Here is a 12019-nt window from a genome sequence, read left to right as displayed (position 1 = left end):
TCTACAAAACTGTCTATAAGGATTTTTTATTATAGGGTATAAATGGTGTGATTTCATAATACAGATATGGACTTATTTCTTCTTGCATTCAAGAACCCTGCATAATGTATGTTGAGAAGACTAAATATGGTCAGAATATTAAGAACTTATTCCGGCATCCGCAAAGAAAATGCATCCGTCCATTATCCAGTTCTTTATTGCTCCATCGGAAACGCAGGCATCCGGAGACAAGCTACTTAAGTCCCAACATTTAAGGCACTGTGAACAATCGCTCGCCTCTGAGTGGCATTATGTGAACAATAAATCGCAACTACGCCTTGGATATAGACTGAATCACAGCCGGTTGGAGCACCTTAATCCATTAGACCACGAGCGTCTGTCTGGATGTATGATTCCCAATCAGCGTTGTAACTGGTTTCCAAATATAACAGAAATCATTTGACCTGTCACTTAGTGCAGAGTCAGCTGGATAATAGCAGGCCGTGCCTACAGAAAAAAAATAAAAATGCCGTTGGATGCCTCAGGTAATACCTCTGCTCCTATTTAAAAACCCCTTATTTATAATCTGGAAAGTAGAACACAGGTCATAAGCGCACAGTGTGTGCAACCGCCCTACATTATCCACGCAAAGCTGAGAATGTTTACCGTGCACTTCCAAAATTTCCAAGGGTTAGTCTTCATCCTCACTCACCGGCACAGAGTACATGAATTAGGGTGGCCTGTTTCTGTGCATATATCAGTACATATTTTCATCGCAAGGATGAGGTAAAATTGGCTGTTAAGCTTTGACCTCTTCAGTACGATGAAGTATTTTTTGCATTATATTTCCTGCACACCAAATCCCTCGCGTTTCATAAGTATCTCCCAAGTCAGACAGAATCGTTGGGTTATAGGTTTTAAGGCTGGCAAGAGTAAACAAAGTGAAAAAAACTCAGTGCTAAAATAAGAATAACAGTAGCGATAAATCTGTAATATAAATAGATTTACTACAGAGAATGTAACCTGAGACACAACACATTTGAGCAAGTAGTTCAAAAATCACCTTTGCTGAGAATGACATACGTTGAGGATCTACATTTTATAAGTGTCCATTTAGCTGTGCACTCAGAGACAAAGGATCGCCTGTTATTCCACTATCTCAGCTTTAAAATTAGAGTATGTCCGTCACTCTCCTCTCTGATGCATCACATCAAAGCGAATCATATGCAGGCACAGACGAATACGGTATGAACCTTCTCACAATTTACGAATAGTAACCAGGAGTGTTAAGTATGAAAGAGAAGAGATGAATCATTGGGCTAAATTTTGTCCACTACTGCATATGGCGTATAATTGACCTCTCATGTTTTGTTACCACTCCTGTTGCTCTCTTGTGAATCCAAAGCAATCGACACTGATGACAACTGATGACTGTGATGTCTTTTTGTACCCTGTTCTTACAGCTAACAGACCTCTTTTTATTAGCTCAGGAGAGCCACCTGGAAGACAAGAGGTACTATGAGCACTTACTAGCCCTTCCACTTCAAATGTTTCTTCCTGGACTAAGTAAAATTGCCTGGAAGTATGAAGAATCAAATAAAAACTAGAAAATCTTACGGAAGGGGTTAATGGGCTACAGGTCAGTGACATCGGTATCGGGTATTTTGAAATCACAGGGCTGATTTTCAAAGTCTGCTGAGAGAGAGAGAGAGAGAGAGAGAGAGAGAGAGAGAGAGAGAGAGAGAGAGAGAAGCAGCAGATGAGGCATGACTTTTGCTACCGATAGTACATCTTTCATCTATTTTCCAACGCCACATTTATGCAGGCAGCCTCGGGAGATCGCGACCCACCTGACTTCAGAGCCAACACGAGCAACTTTAACCCTGTGTTCTTTCATCCCAGTTCTCGGAACCAGGTGGGCATCAATAATTTAGGTATATCTAAAAGGTGCAGAGGCGCAGCTACAATCGGATTACTCTATCGACTGGCCTGTTGTGAGAGAGGTTGGTGTGTGTGTGTGTGTGTGTGTGTGTGTGTGTGTGTGTGTGTGTGTGTGTGTGTGTGTGTGTGTGTGTGTGTGTGTGTGTGTGTGTGTGTGTGTGTGTGTGTGTGTGTGTGTGTGTGTGTGTGTGTGTGTGTGTGTGTGTGTGTGTGTGTGTGTGTGTGTGTGTGTGTGTGTGTGTGTGTGTGTGTGTGTGTGTGTGTGTGTGTGTGTGTGTGTGTGTGTGTGTGTGTGTGTGTGTGTGTGTGTGTGTGTGTGTGTGTGTGTGTGTGTGTGTGTGTGTGTGTGTGTGTGTGTGTGTGTGTGTGTGTGTGTGTGTGTGTGTGTGTGTGTGTGTGTGTGTGTGTGTGTGTGTGTGTGTGTGTGTGTGTGTGTGTGTGTGTGTGTGTGTGTGTGTGTGTGTGTGTGTGTGTGTGTGTGTGTGTGTGTGTGTGTGTGTGTGTGTGTGTGTGTGTGTGTGTGTGTGTGTGTGTGTGTGTGTGTGTGTGTGTGTGTGTGTGTGTGTGTGTGTGTGTGTGTGTGTGTGTGTGTGTGTGTGTGTGTGTGTGTGTGTGTGTGTGTGTGTGTGTGTGTGTGTGTGTGTGTGTGTGTGTTGTGAGACAGGTATGGTAGTTGGGTGGGGTTGGTGGATGTTATATGCTGTACGGCAGGTGTGCCGCATAGTATGTGATGCTTTAGTCCGTTTGTTTTCACTTAACGATGCTGGTTTACTCCCACAACTTGAATACTACAGTACGTACTAGCAGCATAAGCACGTCCCATGCTTTGTCCTCCGGGACGCCAAATATACACCCAACCATCCATGAAGTATACCCACCCCACCCACCTACCTACCGACCCAGCCTGCACACCAGGCCACCCACCCACTCCTTCCACCCACCTCACTTCCCCTGCCCACTCACCCAGACTGTGTGATGGAGCAAACAATTCAGAATGCTTAAATAATGAGAGTTAAAGGATATCATTTTACTGAGAGGTATGTTGATAGTTTTCCTGTATTTAGATCTTTCCCATCCCGTGTATTAGGGTGACATGAAGCCTGAAGTCATATACAAGGAAGTAAATGCAAATTTTAAAGAGATGGGGGGAATATACCATTGAAATAATAATGCTACTCAAACATGAGGGAAGAGAAGATTATTTTCTTGAAAGAATGACCGAGAAAATCCTTAGGAATATAGGATGATAGTTTACTTAGTTTACATACAAACATTTGGAACATTATTTTAAGACATTTTTATTATAGACTTACTGTAGATTTGTATACTAATACTGCGAATTTTACAGCTTGTCTGGAAAATCTGTTTCAACGTAGCTACTGCGTTGACTTTCAAGTCTGCGTGCTCGTCTTCCATCGGGAAAAGATTAGAAGAATCCCCACATGATTGACTTAATCTAGCAGCGTCAGACAAGACATTCCTTCTCTTGACCACCTTACACGATCACCTCTTCCACTTTAATGGCTGCATCCTTGCCTCTTAGATGACCATCGTCCCTCTCATACAGCCTCCCTCCTATCCTCTTCTGTGTACACCCACATCCTTTTATTTTTTGGACTACCTGTACTTTTACTTGAGTTCCGTGAAATATATTACGCTGTTTTACTGAAAACGATTAGTCTAATGCGTTAATCGTTTTACAGGCATGAAAAAAATAAAATATATGAAGACGTAGAGATGGCTGTGAGCCCCAAACCATCAGAACAACATCGAGGCAGTAAAACGACATCACATCCTTCTCTCAGGCTGATCTCGCGCAGAAAAATTGTTCTCTTCCTCACGTCATTGCTCATCAGTGCAAGGACTAACAGATTTGGGGATACTTTCATTTGCAAGAGAAAGAGTTGGTGAGTAAAACTGTTGTTAATTCGTCTCCTTAAGTCTTTCGAGATATTAAGGTTTGAAAAAAAAAAAATCAGCATTTTCCAAGAAATTGCCTGTAATGAGGTGACGACTGTGTTAAATACTGCTCAGCGTGAGGGGGGCTAGTATTCAAGTGCGACTGAATCACAGCAGCATGAAAGTTAATACTATTTAGTTGAGTGTGCCAAGGAGCATAATAGTTAATGGTCGCCACTAACCGCCTTAATGATCAGAATATTTCCAGTTTTATATTCCACGTAATGTCAGATGATTTAGTCCAACTGAAAGTGAGCAACATGACCTTGAAAGAGTGATCTGCTGTATTCCAGAAGTGCCTGCTTGTGCAATGTACGTATGAAATTAGTATTCCACGTAAAAAAATAATCGATAACGGATAAAGAAGTGGCACAGCTTCCAGGTTTAGGTGTAAAACATCACTTCTATAATAATAAAGGCGAGTGTTTGTATGTTTGTTACCTATAAACTCGTCTCCCTTGGGTCTACCCCCACATATGATACATATTCTGAATCAGCATGATCCAGGGAGTGTTCTGGTATATAATTTATTGGGATTAATTGTATGGCCGAAGGCCCAATCAGCCCTCCGCAGGAGCTAGCCGAAAAAGTCCGCCCAGAGGGCGGACTGTTTCGGCTGGTATTTTAATGAAGCATACTCGAGGGTAGAAAAGTTGATTTGAAAATTAGGAAATCTGTATGTTAAGTAAATACAGTAGAAGAAAACAGACTAGTAACAGGGACAAAAAGAATAGATGAGGAGGAATTAGAAGAGAACCGTATCTGTGAATGTAGAAAAGACAAGATGAAAAGTAAGAACTTTGTGTGTTCGAGAAATAAAATCAAGACAAACATATTTGACAGGATGGTAAGGATGATGGATGGGAAGGAATTAGAGGAAAGCATCATCGAACAGCATAGGAAAAATGGAGGTGAAAACTAGGAAATATGTGCGTTAGAAAAATACATTGGAGAAAAACATAGGCTGGTAGCAGAGATAAGAAGGATGGATGGGAGAGAATTAGAGGAGAGCTGTATCTGGCGCGGGATCTGGCGCGCGTGGAAAGAAAGAATGACAGTCTAGATGAGGCCGAATTGATGCCTTTGCCTCTGTGGTGAAAAGCTGAAGCACAGAAAATACTGAGCAGAGCCCGCGAATGGCCGAAAAGAGGGTTGCTGGTTGTAGCTATCCTGAAAGCTTTGTAAAGTAAAAAAATAGACAAATTGGAAGGCAGAAGCAGCGGTTCGTGGATTTAGTTATTGGGAAGAGTACGTAAAGTAGAAACATAAAAGCATGGAAAGCCAAAACAGAGATTGATGGAAGAATCTCTCTAGAAGACTTCGTAAAATAGAAAATGGATTATCAGAAAGCCAAAATACGGCTTCCTAAGTAAACATACGAGCTTGGAAGGCCGGAGAAAATGATGGTGCAAGTGACTCTCCTGAAAGCTTCATAAAATAGAAAAATAAAACAGGGAGGACCAGAATAAAGATTTGTCATCGTAGCTCCCTTCAAGGCTTCGTAAAATGGAAAAGTAAATCAGGAAAGACCAATATAAAGCTTCATGGATGCAGCCTCCCTGAACGTTCCGTCAAATAGAAAAATAAAGCAGGGAAGATTGACTTTTTTTTTTTTTTTTTTTTTTTTAAATAACAGAACGGAGGAAGGAAAAATAAATGGAGAAAAAAAATAATCCATACACCAGATTACTGGTGTCCTCTGTTCATAAAATATCTGTAACAGTTAGACTTGAACAGTTGTAGGTTGAAATTTGGAGGAAAACAACTCTGGGGAAGCGAGTTCCAGAGAGATGCAGTTCGGGGAATGAAAGAATGCTGATAGGCAGAAGTTCTGCAATGTGGTTGAGTGACAATCCAGTCATGAGCGCTACCAGATGCCCGTGTAGCACGAGCGAAGGCATGGAGAGGTGGCACCATGGACGCAACTTCGTCTGAGCATTTGCCAAAAAAATATCTGTAAAATAATGCAAGGGAGGCAACATTCCTTCTTACTTGCAGGGGAGGTAGTTTATATGTAATGGCAGGGTTGTTAATGATGGCAAAGACTGTAAAATAGAAAAGGAAAAACGTGAATCACCGACAGAGGAGGCGATAAAGAATAAGATGAGATGGGGAGATGCAGTCTGGTCGGCCATGAGGTCCTCAGTGGTGTTGCTAAGAGAGAGAGAGAGAGAGAGAGAGAGAGAGAGAGAGTCGTATTTATAAAGGTCTTATTTTTTGTGTGTGTGTGATACTAAAGCTCCACAATGGTTAAATGTTATTAGATATCTTTTTGTAATTGTAATCTGTCACTGTAATTCACTCTAATTTCATGCTGAAGTGTTTAGCTGCGACACTGGAAGAACAAACGTACACACAAGCAGTTTAATGTGCAACTTAAGCTTAAGAGACTTCAAAGTACAGGCAAAGTAAAAAAAAAAAAAAAAAAAAAAAAAAAGGATTTCCACATTCCTATCTCAGTCATTACATGGCAGGATGATGTTCTGAAAACACAACTCATAAGAAGAATTGTGTTTTAAAATGAGATCAGTGACATTAACTGACTGCAATACTATGTCTACGATTATATGAGAAAATACGTACGGTATCTGCCCACATTATGTCTATATTAAGAGAAAATATATACGGTGAGAGTCTACAATATGTTTATATGAAGAGAAATATTAATTAAGATATATATTAGTTCATGAATTATTCGATTTGACTGAAAACGATGGTAGCTCACATTCTAATGCATGAAATACTTATGAAGGCAACTGTCAAAAAAATAAATAAATATTTTATATTTACAGTGGTATACCGACAGCGCAAGCTGATCATGGTGCAGCTGTTCCATAAAGATAGATAGATAGACAGATAGATATACAAACAGACAGATACTCGTAGATAGTTTCGCCGCTCGTGTCTGTGTTCGCCCGTGTGGGATACCTGTACTCCTATGCATAAGAATGTCAAACGCTGAAATATAGCTTTCGTCTTGATGCTTAGTTCTTGAAACTTGTTACTTATGGTTAAGACATTAATGATAATAATAATAATATTAATAATAAATACAGTAGATGTTCAGTTTTATCCTGTGCAAGCGGAGAAAACAGGGAAACTGTAAACTTAGTCCTGCCATATGTGAACCGATTTCGTTGAAATCCTTGTGTTCAAATCCCTTATTTTTGATCGTTGTTTTTACTGGTAGTTGGGCTTGCCCCCGATAATCACTGGGATCCTAGCTCCCCAAATACCTCACTACGGATGAGAGTCTAATGGACATTATACCGGTATACTAAGATATCAAAGCGATATATGCCCTCCAGCCCCTATTTTGTATCCTATATAAGTTATGGAGTGGGGGTTGACCCCTTAAAAAACTAGAAAGAGCATAGGTTGTGAAGGAGGGACATGGAGTGTTTTCATCAGTTTCGGCCACTGGAGAAATAAAAACAAAATGGGGAATAAAAAGAACACACAAAAAGTGAATAAAGGAAAGGGAAATAAGACAAAAGACCGATCCTAAGAGGGAAGGGGGCAGAAGAAAAGACAGGATGCGCTAAGTGAGATTAGGGAATGGGAGTGATGAGATGGGGGGAAAGAGAAAGCGAGGGGGGGGGTTATAATGAACTAAGCGAGAGGCGAATCTCGAAACGGGGGGAGGAGGAGGAGTACACTGGAATGAGCGAGAGGAACAAGGGAAAAGATGAAGGGACGCAGAATTAGGGAGAATAGGTAATGTTTCAAGGGAAAGAGGACAATGGATATGGTGATGAAAATAAGGAACAAAGAAGAGGACAGATCGATAATGTACAAGGTGATGATAATAAAAGAGAAAGTGGATTACGTGAAATGAGCACGAAGGACAGTTACCTGAGAGAGTGAGTGTTGTTGCCAAGGTGAGATAAATAGGGACAATGTTCAGGGAGATGAAAATAGGACCAAAGAGAGGATTTGGAAACAAGCTAGGTGGGAGGACAAAATGCAGAACACAGAACGAATTACGAAAAATGAGAGAACAACAAAGTCGGATGAGAGAGTAATTGTTGATGGTTGTAGGGTGACTGGAAAAACATGAAGAGTGATGAATTTGGAAAAAAAATGGAGGATTAGGGCACACAAGTGAAGATGGTGACGAACAAGGCACAGGATGGTAAATGTAAGAAATAAACAAGAAGCGGTGCTAACGCACAGCAAACCCGTCCCCGGCATTCATTTTAGTGTTGACATGCACACAACAGGATACTAGTTAACGATGTCACATATTAAATTCTGAGTAAATCGGGTGAAAATTGACAATTCTATGCCCATTTGAACGTTTAGGCCCAACCCACCTGACACTGACCCCCATACCACTAACTGGGGGGTGACCCCCTTGATGTAATGAGGCATGTTATAGGATGCAGATTTAAAAGATGTACATATAGGTTTTGGTTTCATGTCGATATGACGAATTTGAAAGGAGTTATGGAGAGAAAAACGATTTTTTTTTTTAAATAGTTTTTGGGGGCCTACAGCCTGGACCTTGGCCCAATTTGGCCTCAACTTTAATCAGGTGATCACAAGGTCATAGCCCATCATCCCTGTAATTTTAGTCAAAATCGCACCAGTAGTGGTCGCGTACAGTTGTTAACAGACAAACAAACAAACAGACAAACCTAGTGAAAACAATACCCCGCCGGGACGGGGACGGGTAACAAGGAGAGGATTAGGATGTGTGAGCGAGAGCGTGAGCGAGCTGAGAAAATGACTGTGACTGTGGATTAGGTGAGGGACATGGACTGGTGAAGAGAACAAGAGTATGGTCATTAGGAATGGGAGGGGGGGGGAGGGAACCGATCTGCGAATGCAAATGTAGTTCTGGAGAAGTGATAGTGACAGGATGGGGTGAAGGGAATATGAATAAGGGATTACGAGGGAGAAGGCTGAACAGTGAGTTGGGAAAATGAGTGCTGCTAATGGATGGAATTAGTGGGGTGAGTCAATGGAGGGGGTAAATGAGACACAAGGAGGGCAGGTAGTTGGGGTGGTGAGTGTTATTATGGGGGGAGTGATATAGGCTGGGGTGAAAGGAGACTTGAGAAGGAGAGGGAGGATGACGGGATGAGCTTGGGAAAGTGAGTGATGCTGGGGAAGGTCATGGTGAGGGGGAGCTAAAGGGCTAGTACAGTGTGGAGGGAGAATGAGGGAGGAGAGGGGATGGGATGAGGATATTGGCTTGGGTCTACCCCGCGTCAGGCAATTAAACGAGTCGTTGAGATGCTTTCATAGTCTGGCCTCCTGATCACATGCCAGACCAGAGGGCGCTGGATGTAGCTGCCTAACCGTTGCTGAAAATTGCTCCCAGTAGATTGTAGTAAGTCGCTAAACACAAAAACCGCAAGGTACTGTATATCACCGAAGAATCAACCAAATTTGCTTGAATATTGCTATAAAAAATGGTAATGATTGCTTACACACTGTTGTAAACTGAAAAAAAGTATATCATAGATCAAGTAAGGGAGACCTGAGGGAAAGGATGAGGCGAGGCTAAGGAAGAGAAAGAAGGCCAGATGTACAGTATGTTGAGATGAAATAAGAGAAACTCAACATGTAGAGAGAAGTACAATCGTTATTAAAAGTTCTGTCACTTTTCCTTCACCTCTCCTTGTAGATACTGATAAAAGTTGTGTTGAAACCGCAGGATGCGACATTAACGATAATGATCAGTGGACAAGTACTCGTAGAGACATTAGTGTTGACTGCTGCGGATTCACCCTACCTCTCAAACAGATATTCAAAGTCCACAAAGAGATAGGCAAGACAGGTGGTACGATTTCTACCACCGATATTACGTAATGGAAAGTGCAGAAACATGTATGTTGAGAAGAATAATGAAGATACTGAGATTAAAAATGGTCTGATTACGAAGTAGAAGCCTGAGAAGAAGGGCGGGGAACAACAGGGAATGGAAGGGAAGGAAGCATGTGGACGTATGAAAAAGACAGAAGTTTGTGTGCCAAGATGAGTGGGTAGGAACTAGTAAAGGAAAAAATATAGGATGTGTGTAGATTCTTTTTAATGCCATGATGAAATGCACCCAAGGTCGAAAACGAAATAATGTTGAGAATACAATAATCAGACCAAGAAAAGAGCTCAACAAGGGTGAAGGCTAAGATAAAGATGGAATAGAATAAGAAGCTTATAATTTGATTAAACATATCAAAAGAAAAGATCAGGAAAGCATGACAGGGGAGCTTTGTATCATTTCTTCCTTAGCAAAGTATTTTGCTAAGTGCTCCTCACTATTCTCTTAAATGCTGTGATTTTTCTCTTTGTATGGAAAAGGTTGCATATACGTAATAAATCGGACTATTAGCGTGTTATATTTTAAAAAATGCAACTATTGGGGTGCAAAATAGCTTCTTAACCTCACGAGAATAGGGGCCAAGGAGAGGTTAGTTACTCATGTTAAAGAAGAAACACAAAACTCCAAGACTTAAAAGTATATCCACTAAATATTACAGTAAGAAAAATTCGAAAAGTTAAAATGAAGCAATGGCACGATGAGGAAAGAAGGAAAATGTAGCAGACAAGAGAAAATGAAAGGAGATTTGATGAAAGGGTGGAGGGACAAGGGGAAAATGATGCTTGCAGAACAGAGAATGAGGAGAGGGTAAAACTGAGCTGGTAATGGGACAGAGAGAAATATGAAAAGGACATATGTTAGAGTTGCATAACAGGGGGAAAATGCAGAGACAGCTAATGGGAGAGGGGAAAATAAGTACAAAAGAAAAGAGAGATGGATTGATAATTAAGAAAGAGCTGGAAACATGGAGAAGGTATTCTTAATGTAAGGTTGAAATTAATAAGAGAACTTAAAAGAGAGAAAGAAATATTTACTGATGGGAGATGTGAATCAAGTATAAAATGTGAGCTAAGATGATAATCATGGAAGCGAATATATATATATATATATATATATATATATATATATCACCATCAGCCGTTGAGTGTCCACTGCAGGACCGGCCTATCCCGACCGAAGTGGTGACGATAAAGTCTACAGTATGTATCTCTACCAAGTGTCTATCTATATACATCTATGTGCGTACATACATCTATGTCTATCTATCTATGTCTATCTATCTATCTATCTTAAAATGACGGTAGCAGGGAAAAACAAAATGAAAAACAAAATTAATTTGAATAATAGCAAGGGACAAGCAAGAACTGTGGAGGAAGAAGCTTATGTAAATGGAAACACGGTACTGAATAAGACAACAATTTGGAGGATGAGAAATAATATGCATCTGGATATTGGAATTTGAAAGGAGATAGCTGGAATGATAACCATACACTGGAGGAGCAGGAGTCACGGAGGGGCATAGCTTTGCATATGGAAAGCTTGTAATTGAGGAAGAGGATATAGCGTCAGGGAAGTATGTAGAAGGATGGGAGGGGAATAAAACAGTGTAAAAAAAGGAGAGAATCAGGGTATAGAGGGAGATAATGATGCAAGGGAGGGTAATGTACATGCAGATAAGAACACTAATATAATAATCTAGTGTTCGAGAAGAAAGGAATGAAGAACGACGCAAACAGTGAGGTAAATATAAGTACGATGGAAATGTTATTCAGGGAAGAGAGGGAGCAGTTGGGTGAGAAATTAATAGTTGTATACGAAAATTTACTGCGAACAAAACAATATGAGTTAACAAAAATATACAGCTGAAAAGTGAAGTATAATGAGAGAGACGGAATGATATTTACTCTTGTGTCCATAGACGAGAGAGAGAGAGAGAGAGAGAGAGAGAGAGAGACCGGTATAGATATATAGATAGACAGATGTACGCACATAAATAAGTAGATACATATTTATTTTTATTTCTTTATTTATTCCATGCTGCTATGACTTATTCTCAGTTGTACGTGATCGTCTGACGCGTGCTATAATTACGACCTTGAAAAGATGCAACGGAGGAGAGAGAAACAGGAAAAAATGCAGACGGCAGGAAGTAAAATTTGGCTATAGTAGTAAAAAAAAAATGATGAAGGTAGAACTGGAAGAAATATAGAATACAGAAATGGAGGAAAACATGGAAAACTCCATGAATATATCTGTGTTGTTTACAAAGCACACTAAACAACTTATTATCCAAAGAGAAAGACTGAAATT

At 40.5% G+C, this 12019-nt stretch overlaps 1 protein-coding gene across 1 annotated transcript in view; it reads right to left on the bottom strand.

Annotated features, from left to right (window-relative positions):
* The window catches only part of LOC145406445 (lachesin-like), a 478282-nt gene that overhangs the window by 18881 nt on the left and 447382 nt on the right, over positions 1-12019 (bottom strand). The window lies entirely within an intron of this gene.

The sequence above is a fragment of the Coenobita brevimanus genome, chromosome 70 (assembly GCF_032717465.1).
Source record: "Coenobita brevimanus isolate Jiangsu-jjx chromosome 70, ASM3271746v2, whole genome shotgun sequence".
In the NCBI taxonomy this organism is placed as follows: domain Eukaryota; kingdom Metazoa; phylum Arthropoda; class Malacostraca; order Decapoda; family Coenobitidae; genus Coenobita; species Coenobita brevimanus.
Note: the sequence above shows the minus strand (reverse complement) of the source record. Positions and strands in the feature narration are given on the sequence as shown.